Genomic DNA, 24,596 nt, shown 5'->3' with positions numbered 1-24,596 from the left:
AATCTGACACTCTTGTAGAAATAAAAGGAAAAAAGAAAATCAGTTTCTCTCATACTTAAAAATGTCCCAGAGCATGAAAATGATCACAAACAGCCTAGTCAGTTGCTTTCCTCTTGCTCACTTGGTTCATGTGTTGGCTGGTAGCTGCGTACTGGTGGGAACTGATTGGTGGATGTGGTAAACCAACCAGCATAGCTCTTTGTACAGGGAATTAATAGTATGAAAACATAGCAATTAACCGTAAGCCTCTAGTAATTAACCATAAATAGACCAGACTATTCAATTTATCCAGATTTCAGGGAATAGAAGCCACAGACTACAGCGTGCTTTAGTACATCAACGGGGCTACCCACAAAACATTTTTGCTTTTGAAAAAAAAATTGTTTATCTAGTCCCTTGAAAAAAGTGTTTGACTAAAGTATTTGAGTCAATGGCTTCCTGTAGACAGTTTCAGGGCCGACAGCGTAGTCAAGAATGGAGCAATTTGCAAAAGATTTCAGCTGGCTAAACTCTACTGGATGGTTTCAGGGCAATGTTTGAAACAAGTGTTCATCTTCAAAATGTTTACCTTAAAACAAGAATTGCTTTCCTGTTTTATTTTGAAATATGCTCCTCAGCTGTTAGAATGCCACTGCAGTGTTTGCTGACTTAATTGACTTCATAAAGCAAGTATCATCCAGATGTTGCTTTAATGTTCTCAGCACTCCACAAAACACTGTACATAAAAGACAAGCTCTTTTTGTGCCGCAAATGTCACGTATTTATTGCCGTGTGTAACACTGATTTTAAGTGAAGTATTGTAATATTAATGGGCATTACCAAAAAAATAACTGCTATGATACATTTGCACGTCATCTCAGAAACATAAATGAATGTATCCACATGATCTTCCCTAAATATTGTATAGACCTCATCACAAAATTTCATTCTAAAAGAAGAGGCCCCTGATTTTAGGGTGCCTCTTCTGTCTGAAGGAGTCCTCACTGACATCAAAGTGCAATATGATCTTATATCTTCCTCAAGTTTCTGGTATTTTCACCTAAATTACTCTTTGTTTTCATTTGCCAAGTTCCAGTGCTACATCCTCTTCAAAATTAACTATATTCCTATACCTTTCTTGCCATGGTGGCTGTCACTCCTTGGGAAGTCATTCCCCGGTGGACTACCTATTTTCAGTTGCTTTTGAAATTGTTAATGAGCTAACATTTCTTATTTGTCCCAATCGATTCTATAAGTCTCTTGCTTCAAACTCTTCTGCTTCCCCCTTTGCCAACCAGATAGAAAACAAGCCCCGCTGGTTATTGTGCACCTACAAATGAACCATGCTCCCGCAAAAATGGAGAATAAACTGTGGTGTCTCAAAATATACATCCATTTCCCTATTTCTGTGGCGTTTCCTCCCCTAACAAAAGGTTTTCTGTATTTCTACTCTTTTGTCTTTCCTCCAGACAGGGCTCATAGGGAACTTCCACTTCCCGTGAGCGCTCATTTCTCCAATCCCAGAGTACTAGTTGTTTTAGTCAGTTGTGTTTTGCCCTGTAAAGTTCTTTATAGAGTATCCTGTATTGGTGGGGCTTTTAAAGCTGTGCTACCCTAAGTCCTGAGGTTTAGTGATAGCCTTCAACAAGCATAACTCTGTTCTGAAGACAATGAAGTTTGAAGGACAGTCAGATATATCATTACTCAGCTTTAAACCCATGCAAAAATGCTACAGAGGAAAGAAACACTAGTGTCACTTGAAGATGCATCCAAGGTGCTTTGACGATAAAAGGGGCTCACCAAGTATTTAAGTACTGTTAAAGGATTTATCTTCAGGGAGTAATTGAAAATATAAAAACCCTAAAATGTACCTACATAATTTCAAAAAGTGGTTCTCATCTCATATGAGAATAGGTCATGAAAGGGTTAAATAGTAAGTCCCTGGCCTGCGAAGAAAAATATTTAGTTACTTCAGCAGAAATGTCATGTCACTCATATTTCTACCTAAAGGGACAGCTATGTTTAGCTTAGGATTCAGGCAGGATTTCCTCACCAAAAGTAGGCCAATTTAACCTCTCCTAACCATGTCACCAACTGAAATTTAAAATTACAAGAATTCATTTGTGGTATAAATTTAAAATGTGTGCATGTGTGTGTGTGTGTGTGTGTGTGTGTGTGTGTGTGTACATTTTTTCCCCTGCTCTTTCTCCCTGGTTCAAGGCATAAGATTTTAAAGCTCCTTGGGATTTCCTAAGCAATAAGCATTGTCTTTCTTGTGCTAATGGAGAATTTCATAGCAAGCTTTTGAATACTTGAAGAATGGGGATTGATTTCCAGAAAGACCAACCATGCCATTAGAAGGTTGAAATTTTGGACCAATTCAAGCTCTTGGAATAGGGCTGGAGATTGAGTTCTATTATACACCTAATGACTTCATCAATCACTTATGCCAATAGCTTGAACCCCCCCAAAAGAAAACTCTGGACACTGAAACTCAGTGGGTGATCACACTGATGTGCTAGGAAGGTGATCCTCCTGGATGCCAGCAGAAAAGAGCATACGAGATTGGTATAACTCCTACGCCCCACCCTCTGACCTTAGGAGGTCATCTGCCTGTCCCTGATTTGTATCCCTTGAGATAAAACTATAACCATAAATATAACACCTGCAGTAGTTCTACGACTCACTCTACCAAATGATAGAAGTTGGCATCATTTGAGGAAGCCTTGGATTTTTAGGTCATTAGGCAGAAGTCAGAGTGCTCGGAGACATACAAAATCTGTGCTGACATCTGAAATAAATAAAGTTAACCTCCACTTGTGGGGGGTACTCTAGATTAAGTGCTTATATCCCCCATTAAAGATTCACAATTGATATTCTGACCCCCTAAGATGATGGTATTAGGAAGTGGGGCTTTGGGAGGATAATTAAGTTATAAAGTAGGAGCAATCATGATTGGGATTAGTGCCCTTATAAAAGAGACCCCAGAGAACTTCTTCATTCCTTCTACTGTGTGAAACCATACCAAAAAGATGCCATCTAAGAACCAGTAAGGAGGCTCTCACCAATTACCCAACCTGCCACCACCTTGATTTTGGACTTCACAGCCTGTAGAACTATAGCTACAGCTTCCTATTGTTTATAATCCATCCAGTTTATGGAATTTTGTTTTAGCAGGCCAAAAATTCCAAAATATATCAGTTATAACTCCAAGTAGTTAGCATCAAATTGCATTGAATTTTAAGACACCCAGTTGGTTTCAGAAAATTGGTGTCAGAATGTGAAATTGCAGTTAGTTAGTGGAAATAGGTAGTAAGAAGACAGAACACTATATTAGTCACTATTCCATTGCAAGGATAAACTATCTGACACACATAATTTAAGGAGGAAAGGATTATTTTGGTTTACGGTTTCGAAGTGTTCAGTTAATGATCACCTGATGCTGAGAAGGAAACAGCGTTTTACAAGGGGCCAGAGAAGGAAAGCTGCTCAACTCATGGTAAGCAGGAAGCAAAGAGTGAGTGGAAAAGCCAGAGTGAGACATATAACTTCCAAAGGCACAGCACCAGTGACCACCTCCTCCATCCAGGTACCACTTCGCCTACCACATTCAGCCCTGAACTCATCAACGGCTTAATCCACCAATGAGTATAACATCACCATAATACAGTCATCTTCTAAAAGCATCACCTCAGAGCATGTGAAAATTCTGGGGAAAATTCTAGATCCAAACTGTTAATATACAGTGAAATCAGAGACAGTGATATGTGAGGCCTGGCAAGAAAGAAATGGTGGCCCAAGAATAATAAGCAATTGCCAACAGAAACTTTCCCAGTGGAAATGGAGAAATAAGCCTTTTTGGTCAGAAAATTGACAATGACTCATGAAGCAAGTTTTGTTTGCGATAGAAGGCAGACTGAAAATTAGAACCTGATTCAATCATAACCCAGACCAGCATGAGGTTGTACTTATAAATAGCTGAGTAGGAATAGGAAGGGGATAGAGAAGGCAGATCATATCTGGATGAGAACAAAGATTTTCTTTTAGCTATGTATATTAAGGAAATTTTACCTTTTCAAAAATGAGGTGAGAATAGAAAGTTAGTATCAGAACCAGTCCTTGCTCTGAACCATTACGCTGAAGTAAACACGAAAGTAAAATGTTATTTCCATTCCATTTGTATATTCAGTCCTCTTGCCCTAATATTTAAGGCCTTGCCTCACTAAGAAATAACAAGACCTTTCCAAGTTTTATCACATACTGATACCTGGACTGGCATCTTATTAAAGTCAAAATTTTGGTACCTAGAAAGAGCAAATGTATCAACTCTCACATTTTGTCTTAACTGGGCTTGTGTCTAAATGCTATATGCTCTACTGATCTTTAACTATAGTTCATGAATTCAATAGACATTTGAAAAGAAAACAATAAATAAATACGTGAATCTAAGTAAGACCTAGAATTGATTTCAAATTGTAAATTGTCAAATTGCCCCAGAATTCTGGAAGGAAATATACCGAAGCTAGCAACTATATAGCAAAATTGTCTGCAGAAAATATGCAAGAAGTTGGAGCAAGGTGCATAAGCATGTAGAGGGGCATTGTGCCTTGTACTTGATGAATGAATAGAGTTGACTGGCCGTTGCCTAAGCATCATGAGAAGCACGAAATTTTCTGTCTCCATGACAATGTGCTAATCCCTGGAAAAATGCAACATTTTTTTCCTGCTCATTTTCTGCTTCAGGAAAAAAATGTGAAAGGGAACAATTTCTCCTTTTAATCTTTGATTTTATAATATCATAGATTACCTGTTAAAAATCTCCAGGTGATGTAATAATGTTTTCAACAAATTTTGTAGCAACGTTCATTTGCATTTGCTTCATCTATAAAGCAAATACGTGCCATGTTATTTCCCATATAGGGAAATGTGGAGAAGATTTTAGAGTTACAAAATCTAACATAAAATTCCAAAAAGTGTGAAAATCACTGTACCATAAAAATAACCAGAGACTCATACAATATTATTTGCCACAGATAATACTTCACAATATATGATGAATAATCATGTGCGTGCCTTAGTCACTTTCCTATCACCAAGACAAAATACCCAGAACCTGCAATTTAAAGGAGAAGAGGTTTATTTTGGCTCGGGTTTTCAGTCCATCATTAGCCGCTCCAAGGTAGAAACAAGATGGTGGAAGGGTCTGGGGGAAGAAAGCTGCTCACATCTTGGTGGCCAAGAAGCAGAGAGAGAAGAGAGGAGCCAGGGAGGGAGGGAGGCTCCTCTAGGCCACACCCCCAGTGGCCTGCCTTAGGAACCTGCTCTCCACTCCCAGTAGCACACTCGGCTTCTGAACTCACCACTGGATAATCCCACTGACAAGTACAGGGCTCCCATGATCCCACCACCCTCTGAAAGCCTGCCTCCATGTGCAGGAGAGTTTGTGGAGACCTTCCAGATCCAAACCACAACAGTGTATCACTCTGGCTGGACTACAGTGCCAGGTACTTGGTCAAACTTTATTTTGGATGTTTCTGTGAGGATGTGTTTGGATGAGACTAATATTTAAACAGTTAGTATACGTGTATTGAAATGTCACAGTTTGTCCCATAGATATGTATAATTGTTAAGTATCAATTAAAAACATTATACAAATATTTATCAATGGCTTTTGAGCATATTGCTCTGTACAATGTAGGTGTACCTCATTTAATCAGTTGAAGACCTGAATAGAGCTAAAGACTGACCTCCATCAAGCATGAGGAAAGTGTGCAGCACACGGTCTTAGGGTTTGAAAAATAGCATCAGCTTCTCTCTCTGAGACTCCAACCTGCAACCACCTTGTAGGTTTTGAACTTGTCACCCTCCATAATCACTTTAGCTAATTCTATAAAATAAGTATCTGTACACACACACACACACACACATACAAACCCACCCACCATAGCGGCTTTGGTTTTGTATTTTATTTTCGCTCTTTCTCTCTCTGCAGCACCCTGACTAATGTATAGAGAAATAGTAAACATGGCCCAAATGGCCAAAGGTAATTTTAAACATAAAAAGAATAACTGCTAGCTAAATAAATATGTATGGAAAGGATCATATACATTATATTAAAAATTCTCTACTCACACATATCTTTATACCAAAACTTTTTCTACTTTTACTACATCATAAACTAAAAATTATATCACTTTAATAATAAGTGGCTGATTTAAAAATACACTACCTAGATATCTTTTTCTCTATATTCTTCTATTATCTATTTTCTATCTGTTCATTCCTGTTTACTTTCCTTTTCACTGATAAGAAGACTTTGATTTAGTTTTGAGTTATTATCATTTGAGCTATCGGAAAGTAGTTCAGAGCTAAGCCTGCTCCAGGCACAGCCCTATACAGACTAAATGAAAAATCTCAGGTCTTGCAATGTATCTACTGACAGAGGGAGGTTTTATAGTCTTGGCATAGGCACTGAAAATACAGAAAGTATGTCAGAACCCAGCATCACACTTTGAAACAGCAGCCAGGGATTGCTGAGGACGCTTTCTGCCTCACAATCCAGTACGAGTGATTCTAAGCCACACTGTAGCCCTTCCTGGAAATGGAAGATAAAAGTCAAGGAAGTTTCTGGGTCCAGAGAATCTCTCACCCAACAGCTTTCTCACTGCATGTGGCTACCACCAACTATTATCACTGCCTTTAACTGGTGGGGATGGGAAGTTTGGTTCCTGGATAGATGTTCTCACAATGACCAGGACATTCAGGGATATCCAATGGCTCAAATCGGAATGAGGAAGTCACAATCCTATGATGACTTCTATGAATGTCAACAGAGGAAAGCTTTCTTTCCTTTGGGATCATGATAATATGAGGGGATATGATACGGCTATGTGTGTGTGAGCAGTCAGCTGTTCCTTTTCTAATGTGTGGAAAGGTCTTTCCTGGATGTGAAGGCCATACATGAAGCAGAGCCAAGAAAGAAACACAGAGACCCTTAAGGACACTTTTGAGGACATATGCCTGGATCACTCGTACCCCAGGTTATTTCCATCTCCTAGAATTCTGGGTCACAGCGGCCAAAAAAATGCATGTAAACCTCCAGACTGAATTGAGTATTTGTCACTTGCAAACCAAAAGAGCCCTAATTCACTTATATAACTACTAAGAGTTATATTTAGAAATGGCAAAAAAAAATGAAAGAGAAGCTAAGTATCTTCATATTAAACGTGTATGACTTGTTTCATACTATAAGCAGCACACTTTAAGCCCAATGATCAATAAATAAAGGCTGTAGTGTAATTGCTCATGACAGTGGAAGCTTATCTGAGAGAACACTCTTTTGGTCCACTGGCCTCATTTTCAATCTATTCTTTACAGTGTTTTGACATTTCCCATGACTTACCACAGGAGTTACAGAACATGCGAGGCACAGAAAACAGAAGAGTTGAGACCATACCTTCTCAGCACTAAATAGGTACAGTTTGACAATCCGTAATCCAAAAACATGAAATCCAAAGTGCTCCAAATCCAAATATCTGGAGAACCAATCTAATACTGCAAATGGAAAATTTCATACAGGACCTCACACAAGAGATTGCAATCAAAATGTAAGTACATTAATAATCTCGTATTAAATTATCTTAAAGCTAGGTCTTATCCCTAAGACAGCTCATTATGTCTATGGAATACGCAAAAATGTGAAAAAAATCTGAAAAATCTCCAGCCCCACGCATTTTTAATAACAAATGCTCAGTCTTTGCATAAATAAAATGTGGTACACACACATTATTCGCACGCTTGTCATTTGGGCGTATCAGTGTTTGCAACTTTATTATCAAATTCAGAAACTGGGTTTAAGACTGGAAAATTCCCTTCTCATCTTCAGATGCTCATTACAACTACAATTGAGCTTTTCCTTTCCTAAATAACTTTATGCTTCTATAAAAAAAAAGAGAGAGAGTCTCTGGGAAGCAAGCATATGGTTTGGGAGGTGTACGTCTATCCTCAGGCATGGCACTGAAATTGTCCCTTCACTTCCGACCCTGTAACTGTGAGGTTCCAGCACATCAAAGATATCAAAATATATATATATTTGAAATATAATTAGAGGTAATTATATTAAGTGAAATAAGCCAGGCACAAAAAGACAATTACCTCATGATATCACTCATATACAGACTACCAAAAAGTTGATCTCCTAGAAGTTGAAAGTGGCATTGTGATTACAGTAGTAAGGAGGGCAAGAGCGGTGAGGACAGGCTAACTACTGGGCACTAACATCATGATACATATCTGAGAAAGTGTATTATGTGTACCCTGATCCAAACATTACACAATTTATACATGTAGCAAAACACAGTGCCCCCTAAATATGTAGTTTTCTGTATTCATTTTAAAAATAAATTTTAGCATTAAAATGTAAAACAAAGTCTCTGAGATTCTCCACTGTGTACTTCTTTTGCCTGCTGACTTAAGGGACACAAAAGAGCTTCCAATGACACTTAAGTGGACATTATGTATAAGAGATAAATAACTGTCAATATATTGCTTTTGTTTTTCAAGTATGCCACCATGATTTTTTTAAATGTCCTGCTAGTGGTGTGTCACAGTTGCTGATTGCATTAAAAGACGTAGAAGGGACAGTAAGAATTTCCCGCAGTTGAGTGCAGGGCATCATGAAGTGAATGCAAGTTTAGCAGTAAGGATTTAGAAAAAGTGGCAAAGGAGAGAATAGATAAATAACAATGCCTGGGATCAAGATGCTACACTTGAAAGTGTTCAAGGAAGTTGTAAAATCTTTTTTCTAGGAGACAGTTCCTGCTGAAAATGCTGTCTGCTATACACTCGCCTGCAGGCAAGGAGAGGACTGGATACATATTTTAAAACCTTTTCCAGCTCTGAAGTCCCAGCCATTCCTAAACTGAAGTAAAAGAGCTGCTGTTGACTGAACCAATGTGTTTTTCTCTGACTCACTCATATTATTGGCTCCAAGAAGAGAACAGATGTGGGTCGTCAGGGTGAATCTCCGACTTCTTTGCTAATCTAAGTAAGTTAATCTTCTATACTCTGCACTCACAGATGTGTGGCAAAAGCTAACATTTCACGCCTAAAACAATGAAATATCATGAGTGAAAAGGATAGGGATAAAAGTGTTTAACCTTTGTTTTCATCATTTTAAGTATAATGTATCTAGTCTGTCTTCTCCAGATGTGACTTTGTTGAGTGCCACTTTGTAATAAGTTAAAGAGAGCAGTAAGTCAAATATTCTTTGACTTCTCCACAGTATGGCTGATTCTCCAGTGTTTGCATTCCTTCGCCATGAATTACTAACTTCTGTTATTTTTGTTTTCCCAGAGAGAATTAATCTGCAAGTATAATGTTTTTTTTTTCCTGGAGATATTCCGCTAACTTTCTGGCTGTCTAGAGATAAGCTGTGTATCTGCATTGATAAAAAACAGATTGCTCAACTACTGATGAAATGTTGATCGTATCATGAAAACTTTACATATAAAACTTGATCAGAATTCCTAACAACATGCAGGCCTTTGGCCCTTTGCGTTCACTGAGGTTAGGCTTGTAGCCTAATACAGCCTTGCATATCATGGATCGAGCCCAAAGTGCAGTGACTGTCACAGTAAAACAAACTTAAAGGAGTACAGTCTACTCAGTTTTCATGATTTAAGGCCATTCTTAGCTCTTTGAGACAACTGCATCGCTCATATTAAAATTTAATAGAGGTTGCAAAAAATACATATTTGAGGAAATGTTTAATCAGAGGTTCAGAGTTTGTTCATTAATACTTTATTGTTAGCAAACTTTCTCTAACATGATTGAATACCTAGACTATCTTCTGCTAGCAGTCTGGGAATTTACACAGGAAGTCTATTCATATTTGTTGAGCTAACATTGTACTCAGCATTACAGAAGAGGGTCCAGTTGTTTAGTTGTTCTGGTATCATTAACATTATTGCTATTGCTGATGTTGTTATAATTACTCATTGGTTCACCAGAACAACCTTATGAAACAGATATTCATATTTTATTTTCATAATTGAAGAATATGAGTATTTGAGGGGTTGAATAATTTTTCCCTGGTTGTTCAATGAGTAGGTATCAGAATCAAGATTTATATCAAGCCAGTATATCCCTGCATCCTCTTTCAATTATACCAAGATTTATTTACAAATGGCTGCACAAAAGTCCAAGGGATTAGGAACAAAAGAAAGAGTAGTGAATATCTAAGGATCTGCCCCTAAAATCGGTCTTCCAACAGCTTGGCCCACAATACTCCACTACCATGTAGACACACAGCTATGCCAAGAACTAAAAACTTAAAATTTAAAAGGATTAAAAAGTGAGACATGGGGGCTGGGGATTTAGCTCAGCGGTTCGGTGGCCTGCCTTGCAAGCGTAAGGACCCGAGTTCAATCCCCGGTACCAAAAAAAACAAAAAAGTGAGACATGTTGGAAATATAGGTCCTTAAATCAATCCACTCTAACTGCAACCCCAGAGCTTCAATAAATTTCTACATCCTCAATTGTGTATGAATGAAACAGAAATAAGTCTTATCACAACACCTATATTAGATAATATCCAGTCAGCTTTAATCTTTCAATTATATCATTATTAGGTACTCAAGTTTAAGGTTGAGGGGGAAACAACTCTCATCTTCATCCACCTTTGAAAATCCTAGACAGTGGTAGAAGAAACTGCCACATTGTTAATGAGAGAGTAATAGAACTGAACCAAGAATTTGTAAGATGTAAGCTTTTTCTGACATGTGACAGCTTGAATTTCTTTTTTTCTTTTTTTTTTTTTTTTTTTTTTTTTTTTTGACACAGAAGAATGAGGAGGTTAGCTATATGGAACCTTTGATATAAGGCCTTGCCAAACCCACAATATATAGAAACCTTCCAAAGTGACAAATAACATGAAAAACACATCCTGGGGAAAGGATTCAATTTGGTGGAGGCTTCCTTCTAATAGCCAAATTTATTTTCCCCTAAAGAAGCAGAGGAAGTTGCCAATGTTGGCTTGGAAATTTTTGAAGTGAAATATGTTTACCTCTTTTTCTTATCCAAAGATCTCAACTTAGTTAAAGCAATGGACTCAAAACATCCTGTGATTGAAAGGGCAGATTTCTTTTTCAGTTATGTTCCCCATGGATTAAAAGAGAAATCATTAACACAAGTCATAAACAGAAGTGATATAAAATGTTCTCCACTCTACAATAACAATTATAAACCAATGCACAAAGAAACACTAGGAAAACAGGAAGAAAAATTGAGTCATGAAGACAAAAAGAGGTTTTGAACAAAATAAAGGTCCAGCACTTTAAAAACTAATCAGCAACTATGATTTCCCTGATATAATGTTATAGCTAAGAAAGCAGGCTTATCCACTTTGTGGTTGTGCCATCTTGTGCAAATTACTTATCTCTCCCTGAGGCACTTTCCTGCTCTCTAACATCGCCATAGCCACCTCAGTGTTGTTGCATTTGATACTTATAGAGAGCTCTTAGAATACTGCCTCACACATAAAAATATCTTACTATACAACTGCCAAATGCAGTGGTACCTTGGTTCACGAACTTAATCTAATCTACCATTTCGGAATCGACGGCCACATTTGTGTTCCTATGGGAAAGATGGCCATGTTTGTGTTTGTCACCCAGTATAGACTTTGCAAACAGAAACAGAATTTTGCCAAATGCTTCTGTTCGTGAAACAAACTGTTTGCAAACAAAAGCATTTGTGAAAAAAGATAGCACTGTAAATGGCACTACTTTATTAAATATCGTAACTTGAATTCAAAAGAAAACACATTTAGAAGCTGTCTAACGTACTTAATGACATTTTCTTCCCATCCCCTGTAATATGGAGAGGAGAGAAAAAAATCCTACAAACCTAGGACCATTCTGTTTGTAAGCATTTTATTCACCTTTGACTTTATTTTAGAAGAATAGGCTCAAAGTACATAGGGGATGGGACATAGATCAGTGGTAGAATGCATGCTTAGTATGTGTGAGGACCCAGGTTCAATTCCCAGCACTACCTACACACACACACAAGGTAACAGTTATAAGCAGCAGGTTTATTTAGAACTTACATCTTTTGGTACTGATTCTATCATTTTCTCTCACTATAATTTTTAAATGTTCCTCTGATATCAAATAAGCCATCATGTCAGGACTGATACTGGCTTCTTAGATGAAGTGCATGTGAGGGAAATATTAACCTAGAGCAGGAAAACAGCTAACGTATGAAATACAAGAATAGTATTATCTAAGTGTCTATTGCTTCTTAGTGATTGACCTAGAGTAATGGTTTTCAGACTTTAGCACATATTAAAATCACTTGGAGGTCTTCTTTAAAGACAGATTGCTTGTTATAATCCCTAGAATTCACAATTCAGTAGGTCCAGAGTGGGTCAACAATTTTGCATGTCTAATGTTTTCACAAGTGATGTGGAGCTGGGGACCTCATCTTGAGAACCTCTTCTCTAGGTCTATATTTTAGGGTCACATGGAGAGCTTTCTAAAAATACTGGTGTCTAGGAAATAAGAATCTTTGAATGTGAGTGTAAGCATCTACATTTTCAAAAGCACTTTCCCAGAAGTGGAGATGGTAAGAGCCAGATTTAAGGATTCCTGATTTAGAGAAATGGTTTCAGGAAGAACAGATGCCAAGTCAAATTCCTCTGGAAAGTTTTTCCGACATCCTCCTTATCTCACCCACAAGGTTAGATGATTCTCTGAGAAGGGGCTGGAGATGTAGCCGATAAATGGTACTCAGAGTTAGTCTTAGGATTCCTTCACTCAAAACTACCTTGTATTTCTGACAAATGAAGATCTCCTCTGGGCCCTATATAGTTTCAGATGATTTGCACAGCACATCTAAGTTTGAAAATTACTGGTGTAGGAATGAGAACAAATAGATTCTAATTCTTGCAGGCTAGGAGGAACCCTGGAATTTCACAACTAATATACAATCAGTAGTTCAGTGTTGTACGGTACCAGCCCCCGGGGGGAAGGAAGATCTGTCCATGCAGGGAGGCAAGAAGGAAACGAGCAGATGAGCAGGAACAGAGAAGAAAGTGCTTCTCTCACAACATCCAAGACTCAGCATCAACAGAGGTATTCACTGGCAGACGAATGGATCAAGAAAACATGATCCACACACATGATGAATATTATTCTGCCATTAAAAGGAATGAGAAACTGAAAGTGTAAATAAGGACTACAAGGTATAATAGATAATGTGAAATAGGAAGAAAGGGGACAAAGAGTAAGGGGAAACGAGAGGGGTAGGAGAAAGGAAAGAAGGGAATAGAATTCATATGAGAAATATGAAGAATATGAAATATGAAAAATAATGGAAACAAAGTCTTTGTAGATAGGGAGGAGGGAGGAGTTGAAGAAAGGATAGGGGTATGGGGAAAAAAATAAGAACCAGGATGGATTATGTAAAGGTACAAATTCCCAACAATGAATGTCACTATATTGTATACCTTAAATGTACCACTAAAACTAGTTTTTTTTAAAAAAGAGGAAAAAAATGAAGATCTCTGTCATTTACAACATGGATGGCCCTTGTGGACATTCCATTAAGTAAAAGAAGCCAGGCAGGAAAACAAATACTGATGTTCTCCCTCATGTGTAGAAGCTCAAAAAAGTTGATCTCAAAATGGAAAAGAGTAAAACAGTGATTCCTAGAGGCTGGGAATGATGGGGAGGAAAGAGAGAAGTTGGATAACGGATGCCCAAACACAGTTATATAGGAGGAATAGATTTGATAATCACAATATAATATGGTGACCATATTACATTAACCCTTTATATATTTTATGAAGAACTAGAAGAGATGAGATTGAAGGCCTCAAACATAAAGAAATAATAAAGGAAATACTAACTATGCTGATTTGATTGATACACCCTGAACACAGAATTTGAAATGTAATACTCTACTTTATAGACCTGCACAATCACTATATGTTAATTTAAAAAGAAGAAAATTTTTTAGAAAGAAAAGGGACTGTTGATGCAAACTCCTCTCTCTTTGCCAAACCAAAAACCACCCAGCTGGCCTCTCCTTTCATTTCCTTGGCACAAGGCAGAATGTGTTCTGCTGATGCACATTTCTACAGCACTTGGCTGCGTATTGATTGCTGACTCAATGCAGAAAAAATAAGAGTAAAATAATTTTGCAAAGAAACATTTTCCTTATTTTTCCACCTAAACCAAGAAAAGCTATATAGAGGGGGAGATGTAAACATAATTATATGAGATGCAGAAAACTACATAAAGTGAAATTTCTAAGAGGAAGAATGTTCAGGAAAGACCATCTTTCAGAAAGCTGTTCATCTTGCTAACACCTCCTAGTCAAAATCTAGTATCACATTACCTGTACAGATTCTCATTATCACCAATGATTTCCATTACTATCTTATGGACATTTCCAAATAGACAAAAATGATTTAGGAATAAATGCATCACTTTGCAAAGAGAAAGACTGCCCAGCGATGTTCTCAGCCATAGTCATTCTCTCTGTGGTTTGTAGACCAAGGGGAACCCTGGTTCTGTTACCTGGAGTGATTGTGTTAGAGGAATAGTGTCCCGTCAGCTCATGGTTTGGCTGTTCCCTGGCAATGTTAGGCAATGCTGGGGCCAGGAAAAGAAAACAACCACTGTTTTTACCTGGCCAAATCTGCCAAAAGAATTCAACACAACAACATAGGTTTCTTAGGAGATTCTCAAAGAATGAACAACCTTTGAAGATGTAAATACGATCTCACTTATTAATGTTACACACTTCTAAGCATCTTTTCCCCATGCATGCTGCAAATGGTCCCTCTAACCTCCCAGCAATGGTTTTAAGATCGCATGATGAAAATGCATAGAGTATACTGAAAATTTATCTAAGTGTATCACAAAACTGTAAAGTCAAATGATTCCCACCGTGAACTTTGCTTTAAATAAGAGGAAATTGAAAGAGCTTGTTTTCCTCCCACTCTATGTGAATTAATAAGAGGGTTTTTATTTTTGTTAACTTGTCAGATGTACAAAGATTGTTCTCATTTGAAATAAAACTTTCTAGGAAGACTGCATTCTTTAGTGTTGTTGTATTGCTTAACGTGGTAGAAATGACAGCTAGTGTATCAACTTCAATAGCTTGTCAGTAGTCCAGTACAATTTTTGTCACTTTATTCTATAAAATATGTGGACAGTTTTGGAAAGTGTAAAGACTGACTATATATGTAAAAAGGAATAAAGAAAGGAAAGATAATGAACACTCACACTTCTCTTTAGGAACATACAGCAATTCATATCTGTGTCAAGAAATGATAATTGGTGAATTCACAAAGGAAAGATGCTTTTACTAAATTTTGTAAAGAGAATTTCTGTTTCTTTGAGAGAGATCATAGATTTAGCCTTCCCCTGTCAGAATGGAGAAATATTTCTGGAGGCTGCCACCCAAATATAATAGCATGAGAGGTATACGTTTTTGTTTAGAGTCAAACACATTCTACCATTGACTGGTATGAGCTCATTATTTTAATGGGATTAAAAGAATTTTAGTAATAAAACTTTACAACTGGAGTAGCTAGATGACAAACAGGATGAAGAATGTACGTGTACCTAAAAGAAAAAAAAAAGCACTAATTTTCAAAGCAAAATCCACATACAAAATACATGGTGCAAGACAAGACAGTCTTTCTCCCACTTTTCTAAATGATGAGATCACAACAAATACGTGTATTTGCCAATTTGCTGTTTTCTCTTATGGTGATATTTTCTCCACATATTTTAGATTATTTACTGCCAAATGAGCCACATGTGATGTGGTATCACTGTTGTCAAAAATAAAAATGCCAAATTGTGACAAGCTTTTTTTTAAATTGGGAATAGAAACAAATGTGTAATTTCTTTCAGACTAATGATATGAATTGGCATTTTAAGAGAGAGTTTCTGAATAGTGGGAAGAATTGACATGTTATTCTTGGGGGCTTAACGTGTGTTCTACAGGCCCACGAGTGTCCCGGAGAACCTGCCACAGGTTCAACTCCATGAGTCAACATCGTGCTAAACTAGGGTGTCATTTGCTTCTAACACTCTGTTTACCCGCGCACTGATGGTGAGTGAAAAAGCAAAGGTGGCCACGGCCCTGAAAGTTTAACATTAATTACGGGCCCAGCTCCAGTTATCAACTGTGCATACTCTCAGTTTTGTTTTGTTTTTTTATTTTTTTTTTATGGTTTTAATGAAGAACTTGAGGAAATAATAAAATTTAATAGTGTCACTAAATATTGACCATTTAGTCCATGTCTTTTCAGCATTCTATGTGATGTAACAGGCAGGACACATAAAGCACTTCTATTGTATACTGAAGTACAATGGTTTTCTCAAACTGTAGCACGTGTGCAATTTTTGGAATCACTCACAAAGTATATGGTTGCTTTGCTTTTTTCATCACTTTTTACTTTAAGAGTGCTGGGCAAACTATTGTTATGCAGATTTCGCCATTCAACTGATGATTTCTTCAAAATGTAAGTGAGCCAACTGTCTTAAAGAAAATAATTGCCATACTAGTTGCAAATTATAAAATTTAAGTTTTCAAACAACAACAACAAAAAAAACAGCATTCAGCTTGGCACTGTGAGCTTGAAAACTTCTTAGTATGCAAGAGCTTTTCAGTGGTTATTTTAAAGAAGGGAATCTACGCTGTATAATGAAATATATCAACATATGGAAGGACAGCATTAACTCAGTAAACCAAGAATTTTCACATGACTTATAAATCATGTTACAAAAGAAGTTTGGGCAAAAAGAGCGAAAGAACAATAGATTGTATAGAGAACCTGAAGTTTTTGTTTTCGTTTTTATTTTTTGGTGCTGGGGATCAAACTCTGGTCCTTGCACTTGTGAGGCAGGCAGTGGAACCACTGAGCTAAATCCCTGACCCCTAGAACCTAAAGTTTATTAATGCATTTTCAGGCTCCACACTGTGATTAAAGTTAAGAAGTTACCTCTTGTTTAGTTTTTTATTCAATATCAAAGAATAACCACAATCATATGGAAATATTATTGTTAAAATTTCCATTTTAATTCCAGCACAGGTACAAGATTAGATTCTTCATATTTCAATCAAAACAACCTATTTGAAAAAACTGAGTACAGAGCAAGGTAGCAAATCCCAACACACAGGCTAAGGTAGGAAGAGGCCAGCATGGGCTACATAGCGAGACTCTGTCTCCAAAAAGAACAAAAAAAAAAACAAACAAAGATTGAATAAAGAGCAGATATGAGAAGAGTAGCTGAGTTTCCTTCTGGAAGCCAGGTATTCAAACGATTTGCAAAAAGTCTACATAACATATAATTTTAAAGGTATGCTATTTTTATTATTTTTAATGAACTAGAGTATATTTAAACTTGACTTTTACTCATAACTCAGTAAGTATAAGCAGATATAACCCACACTTAAGTTCTGTGGGTCCTAAATAATTTTTAGAAGTATAAAGTGTTCCTAAAACAAAAACACTCAAGAACAATCATCTTATCCTAGGGTTACCATTTTCAGCTTTGTCCTGTGAACAAATACTGACAATGGCACCCTGAGAAGTGGCTTTGTAAGGGTATATACCCCCCAAATCCATGAAATACAGATGGTTCTGAGGAGGCCAGAAGATTTAGACACGTTCTGAATGGTTCCGATAGCCCAAGGTTGGGGTAGAGTGAACTCTGAGACGATTTCCAATCATATCAACAGCAGTGCCTACTGCTGTCCCTGATTCCCAAATTGGTGCATAAATACACTTTTTTTAGCATCTTAAGAATTAACAAATTGTCCTGCCTAATAAATAAATAATGCAGGGGAAAGTCAGAAGAAAACTATTTCAAGAGGAGCAGAGAGTAAAAGCCAGGGTAATGATCTGGTGACAGAAATAGACCAGATCTAGATAAGCATGGTGGTTCATGCCAGTAATGTCAGCTATTCAGGAGGCTGAGGCAGGAGGACCCCCAGTCCAAGGCAAATTTAGCAAGACCCTGAGTCAAAATTTTAAAAATACGGATGGCTGGAGACATACTCGGTGGTAAAGTGCTGGCCTGATGTGTGCAAGTGCAGTAGTAACTGCATCAGTGGTACCCATATCACCCAGAATCGGACCCGAAATTTGAAGTCATCTGGATACACGAAAAATAATTTCATGGAAAGGAATGTGAAGTATATTTATGGATGTAGAAATCACAAGAGGCAGCTACCACTCCCCAAATCCGAGAAGCAAAAGGAAGAGGCCATTAAACTTACCAACTTGAGAGAAGGTCCTTGCCCCGCAGGGCAGCTTCTGCCTGCTCAGACTGCACTGGAGAGGCAGCGCCCAAGTGGTGCTCACATAAGCAGGCCTCGAAGAAGAAAGAGCCACTTCTGCAGGAGTCAGATAATCCCTGGGCATCTGCACTCATGCTAAAATAAAAGGAGCAAAAATGAAACACCGTGGATAAAATTACACATATGCCAGACTCCAACAAAGTTCATGACAGAAACTAAGTGATGGAAAAAATAGCAGTATTTAATCCCCAGAAACTTAAAAATGACTGCAGCACAAATCAACATCATTTTGAGCAATCAATACAGAAGAAAAATATCTGATGAGGGTTTGTAAAAGTATAAAATGTAAGGGGGATGTGTAGTAAGCAATATGACAGTATCAAAATTGTTTCTGTATCTTTCCCACGGGGTTAAAGACATCACTTACAGTGATCCACGCATACCCATAGTCACAGCAGCACAACTCCTAAGAGCTAAATCTGGGAAGCAGCCTATGTGTCTACCAGATGAATGGATAAAGAAAGTGTGATCCATATGTAGATTGGAGTGTTACTACTCTGCCATAAAGAAAGGTAAACTTGCATCATTTATAGGAAAATGGATGCGTCTTGAGATGATAATGTTGTGAAACACACACTTAAGTATCCCATTTTTTCTCTTATATGAGAAATCTAAATTATAAATAAAGAACACAATAGATACAAGAAGTAAGAAGATATCTCTTTCTCAAAAGGGAATGGGGATGAAAAGATGGAGGGAGGAGGGAAGGACTGGAATGAAAGGAGATGACAGAAAAGGAAATAAGATGGGTCATGTACATGTGCCAGCTGTACATACATAAGGAATGGAGACGTTGTATTTGCAAACGTACTGAACAAGGAAAGAGATCAAGAGATGGATGGAGGACAGAAGGAAGGGAAAGGGGTGCAAAAAAGTAAGTAAAATGTATTACGTACATGTTCCAATTTCGCACGAGAAATGTAAGCACTGGGTATTACCAACACACGCTTTGTAAACAGGGAAGGGTGGAGGGGGTGAAAGAACGCCAGGGGAACGGGGAAAAAATAAGAACCAAGATACATCATGTAAAGATACAAGGTCCCAATATAACTGTATTGTATACCTAAAATGGACCAATAAACTTGATAAAGATAAAAATAAGTAAAATAATAATTATAAACATCCAGGAAAAAATGAAACCATAACTTCATAAGCATAAAGTTATGGGCAATTTTAAATTATAACAAAATGATGTTCAAAAAAAAGAAATTAGTAGAAATTTAAAAAGATGTCATGCAAACAAACCACAAAAAATTCACTATTCTGGTATTTTGTTACCACCTTCTGTACCAAGACACTACAATTCAGTTCATCAAGTGGGAAAAACCTGTTTTTTAAAAAGGAACTAAAACATGATGAGATTAAATAGGAGTCAGATAATATCTAATTTAAATATAATTCCTTCTCTGGACCCACCTGAATTTCCTTCTAGAGATACGAAACCATGCACAGATGTTGACATAGGACCAACATCTGGAAGCCTTGAAGCCCAAGGATGGAAGGAGTGTCACACATCAAACTAAATAAACCTTTTCCTGCTTACTTAAAAACAAAAGGGATGGGTTCCAGGAACCACAGTTGAGTAAGTTCGATAAGGAGGTTTGCAATATCCGATCTTAATAAAGACTGTTGGGCTGGGGTAGAGCATTTGCAGGCCAGGGCTAAGTTTCATTCCCAGCACCATTAAAACAAAAAAATCACCATGCTAGCATGTGTCCCAAAGTAAAAGTTCTGATAAAATAACCTTATTAGCTTTTTAACGAGCTCACTAGACAAGGGACACGGAAATGTAATTTTCATTAAAGAAGGTGTGTGATAGAAACTCTCTTGACATCCGCTCTGCAATGAAGAAATGTCACTGATGCAGGGTGGACTTATTGCAGTAACAAAACTGATGGATATGCTGAGCCCAAGTGCAGTTTGCCAGTGATGAGCAGGAAGGCAAGGAGGAAGATTCATTAAGGTGTCGCTGGCACCGTGCCAGGAGGAATGGTGAACACCCTGCATCTGGCATCAGAAAGATCTCCAATTAATGAAATGCTGGTGATAAAATCAAGAGATGCAATTAATCATGTGCAAATATCAGATCATGCTTTTCATTTTTATATTCCAGAATGCAATGACCCAGGCTAGAAAATATTTACCCTGAAAAAATAGACGAGACAGGTTAGTCAAACACGACAGGCAGTCAGGCTGTCACGAACACTAAAACTGTATTTGCAGGTTATCTGAATCAACTGAGCATCTGAGTTGAGACCCGGGTGGAACGGATCCACCTGCTGTCATATCTCAGGGCCACATGAGTGGAAAATATCATGGACATAAACTAAGCAGAAGGACATCTAAACTTAATACTCAAGAGGCCTCATGGACTCGTGAATGAGTAGAGATCATGGGTGTACAGCCTACCGAAGAATAATTTTAAAAGTTTATGCTGAGTTTCCAAAACACTAAACAAGGACCCCCATGAGCAAGTCCAGGGAACACCTTACGTGAGCACAGGAAGACCCGATGCTTGGACATCTGCCTCCCAGGCCAGCACCAGCCCCACAGACATTGCCCAGCAGATACCGGGGTCCAAGTTCATGTCTCATTGAAGGGTTGCTTCCTCTGGTGGGAAATGAACCAGCTTTTTTGCTCAGTTCTCTGCTATTTTGCATTTCTTCAGTTTCATATAGTCAACAATATCCTATCCTTCCAGCTGTGTAGACAGTAAGTTGCTATGTATTACAAAAAGTTTTTTTCCTATGATGTCCAAATAAATTAGGAAATTTTGAGATGAAATGTTTGGGTAATAGCAGCTATGGCAACTCAGAAACAAAAGGAGGAGAAGTAATTACAACTTCCTAGTTACAATAAGAATCTAAATTAATTATAAGTCCACAAATGGATCCAGCTAGTATAGTAATAAGATTAAAAGCAAGAGTGAATAATACAGCCCTGAAGGTGGCAAAAAAAATGAAACATGTAATATGGACTGGCAAAAATATACTTTGTTAGAACAAAATTCTTCTTGAGTCCCACGTATCTGGCTTTTCCCACTCTGGGTCTCAAAATCCTACCATAATAAACAAGGAGGGGAAGCCTACTGAAAATATTGACTTCATTAGAATTCTATACTTCTGGGCTTCACAAAGAAAGGATTAGTGCACCAGATGAGAGCCTGGAATTCATTAACTTCAGCATGAATATATTCTATGAACTCCCATTCTATCATGTGCCTACTTAAATTTAACTTTATATACAAATTATTGTATATGAATTACAGAGAATGCTGTGCTTACCTCACACATGTATCACAAATGTCTATGCTTTCTTGTGTTATTATTTATCGTAAAGTGGCTTTTCTTGAGTTTTTTCAATAGTACAGCCCTGCTCCATAACATAGGTGACCTTTATTCCTCACGATCAGTATGTTTTCTTTGGATTTTGCATGTATTTTTCCTGCTATCCATCCCTATTCTAGGAGTGATATGTTCTATTCTTCTCATGGGAAGGGAAAACTCCCAATTTCGGGCTGTGCTAGGGAGGAAAGGAGACCTCCAATAGACCAACTCAGACACTACCTGGTACTTCTTTGTATTACCCATTAATTGCCTTCCTTATAAGTGTCGTTGGCTCAGCATTTTCTTGAGTTTTATTTCCTTCAGCCAACCCCAATGCTTTCTGTTCTATGCACCACATGACCATGGAAATTAAAACTGAAAAATAAACATTTTGTGATAAAAATTTAAATTTGTGTCCTACTGTTACTAAATAATATAATCCCATAAATCTAATATATTATAACAATTGACTACTAAGAATTTTGTTTCACCAAAATTTGACACTTGCTTTGGCTTGAAAAATACTTACCAAAAAAAATATCCCACCAATCATGTCAATGATGGCAGCATCACCAGATTTCAAGAATTTGGAGCCATCTTCCAGCTTCTTGCCAGAGCAGCAATCAATCTTTACTTTCAGCTCAGCAAACTTGAAGTGATGCAAGCTGTGTAACAATCCAGTACAGGAACATGGCCAGCACTGATCTGGCCAGGAAGGTTCAGGATAATCACGTGAGCAACAAAACCAGCTGCTGCCATTGCTGGATCGTATTTGCCGTCACCAGCAACACCGCCACAATGAACATCTTTGACAGACACACGTTTCACGTTGAAGCCCACAGTGACCCAGGAAGTGCTTTACTCAAAGCTTCATGGTGTATTTCAACAGACTTCACTGCAGTTATAACACTGACTAGAGTGAAGGTGACCGCTATGCCGGGTTTGAGAACACCAGTCTTCACTCAACCCACGGAGATGGTAGCAATACCACCAATTCTGTAGACATCCTCAGTGGGTGGACGCAAGGGCTTGTGAGTGGAGTGAGGGACAGGATGCAATCCAAAGCTTCCAGCAGTGTGGTTCCACTGCATCGCCATCTTTACGAGTGCCCTTCCGTCCCTTGAGCCAAGGCGTGTGAGCACTTGGCTGCAGCGTGTTGTCACCGTTCCAACCAGAAATTGGCACAAAAGTTACTGTATCAGGGTTGTAGCCAATTCTCTTTATGTAGGTGCTGGCCTCCTTAACAATTTCCTCATATCTCCTCTGGCTATAGGACAGCTCGGTAGAATCCATTTAGTTAACCAACAATCAGCTGTTTCACACCCAGTGTGTCAGGCAGAAGGACACGCTCACATTCTGCCCATTCGTGGAGATACCAGCAGCAACAATCAGGATGGCACAGCTGGCCTGAGAGGCGCCTGTAGTCATGTTTGTGATAAAGTCCCTGTGTCCTGGGGCATCAATGATAGCCATATAATACCTGCTGGTCTCCAATTTCCACAGGGAGATGTCAATGTCCATACCACACTCACGCTCAGCTTTCAGTTCGTCCAAGACCCTGGCATACATGAAAGAACCTTGCCCCATCTCAGCAGTTTTTAATGGTAGATGAGCTGGCTGATAGTGGTGGACTTGCCTGAATCCATGTGTCCAATGACAGTGATACTGATGTGAGTCTTTTCCTCTCCCACATTGGCATTGATTAGTGGAGGTTTTCACGCATCTGTGCTCTCAAAGCAAACCTGTCGGGAAAAAGCCAAAATCTTTTAAATAAAACTGGTTGGTTCCACCTGATCTGGGACAGAAAACAAAAGGATATCAGATATCGTGTATACGTTGCTTTGTTTTTGCTAATATATCTTGACTCCGACTAAGATTCACATCACAAAAATTGTTTTGGAGCGCATACACTTTTTTTCTGAGAGAAAGCTACTTAAAGAGCATAGCTTTGCATAAAGCTCCTTGGTTTTCAGGTTTCTTAGTTTTTCTGCATTTAGTATTAAAGTTTGTCTTGTATGAAGCCAGAGAAATTGCAAATTGTATTTACATCATGAGTCTGACCATTTGAGAAAAAAATAATATGGTCTGAACATAGCATCGTGAGAGTAAGAAATAAGAATCTTAAAAATGTGATTTTCCTTAAAACTGAAAGGTGAGCCCACAAAGCAGACAGTTTTGAAAAATCCTTTGTAAACTAGTATCAACAGACCCTTAATAAATGACTTCTGTTGGGCTGGAGGAAGGCACGCCTACCTGTATCGCCTTCCCCACTGGCAAGTTCACCTCATGTTCGGTCAAAGGAAGTTCAACAATGTTATCTAAAACATACAACAGGCATAAACTGATATAATGTTAAATCAACTGTGTAAATATTCTTAAGAAGATATTTAAAAACCAAATATTTTGTTTTGTCTCAACTATGAAATATGGAATTATGTAGCTTAGCTGTTTCCTTTCAAACTGTTTAGGATTCAAACTACTTTTATTTCCTGTTTTATTTCCTTCTAATATGAACTGTAGAAATATAAGCATCAATCTAAAGAAGAAGAAAAATAGACTCTGGTCTTAATGTGTATTGTGCCAAAATCAGGTATGCGTGCTGAAAAACAACAGGAGGTTTCCTTCTCAGGAAGAACATGGTGTTTGTCTTTCTTTTTTAAAACTCTGAGTTACTTAACATGATAAAGGACTCCTTTTTGCTAACTTTTTCTAGCAATTTCCCAACCATGTTCACTAGCCAATATTAACTACTGTTTGTTTCATTCTTGTTTGTAAAGCATGGAAGGTATCAAGAATCTAGTGTTAAACTTAGATGTTCAAATAGCCCTTGACAGAATTTTGGAAACAACTTGGTATATTAAATTAAAATCCTATACATTATTAAAATTTGGTGGATATCCAAAC

The 24,596-nt window shown here is 37.8% G+C and overlaps 1 pseudogene; it reads right to left on the bottom strand.

Annotated features, from left to right (window-relative positions):
- Positions 1 to 18,313: 18,313 nt before the first annotated feature.
- LOC104856660 lies at positions 18,314 to 23,398 on the bottom strand (annotated as a pseudogene).
- Positions 23,399 to 24,596: the final 1,198 nt, after the last annotated feature.

The sequence above is a fragment of the Fukomys damarensis genome, unplaced genomic scaffold (assembly GCF_012274545.1).
Source record: "Fukomys damarensis isolate Sample0158 unplaced genomic scaffold, DMR_v1.0_HiC HiC_scaffold_19, whole genome shotgun sequence".
Lineage (NCBI taxonomy): Eukaryota > Metazoa > Chordata > Mammalia > Rodentia > Bathyergidae > Fukomys > Fukomys damarensis.
Note: the sequence above shows the minus strand (reverse complement) of the source record. Positions and strands in the feature narration are given on the sequence as shown.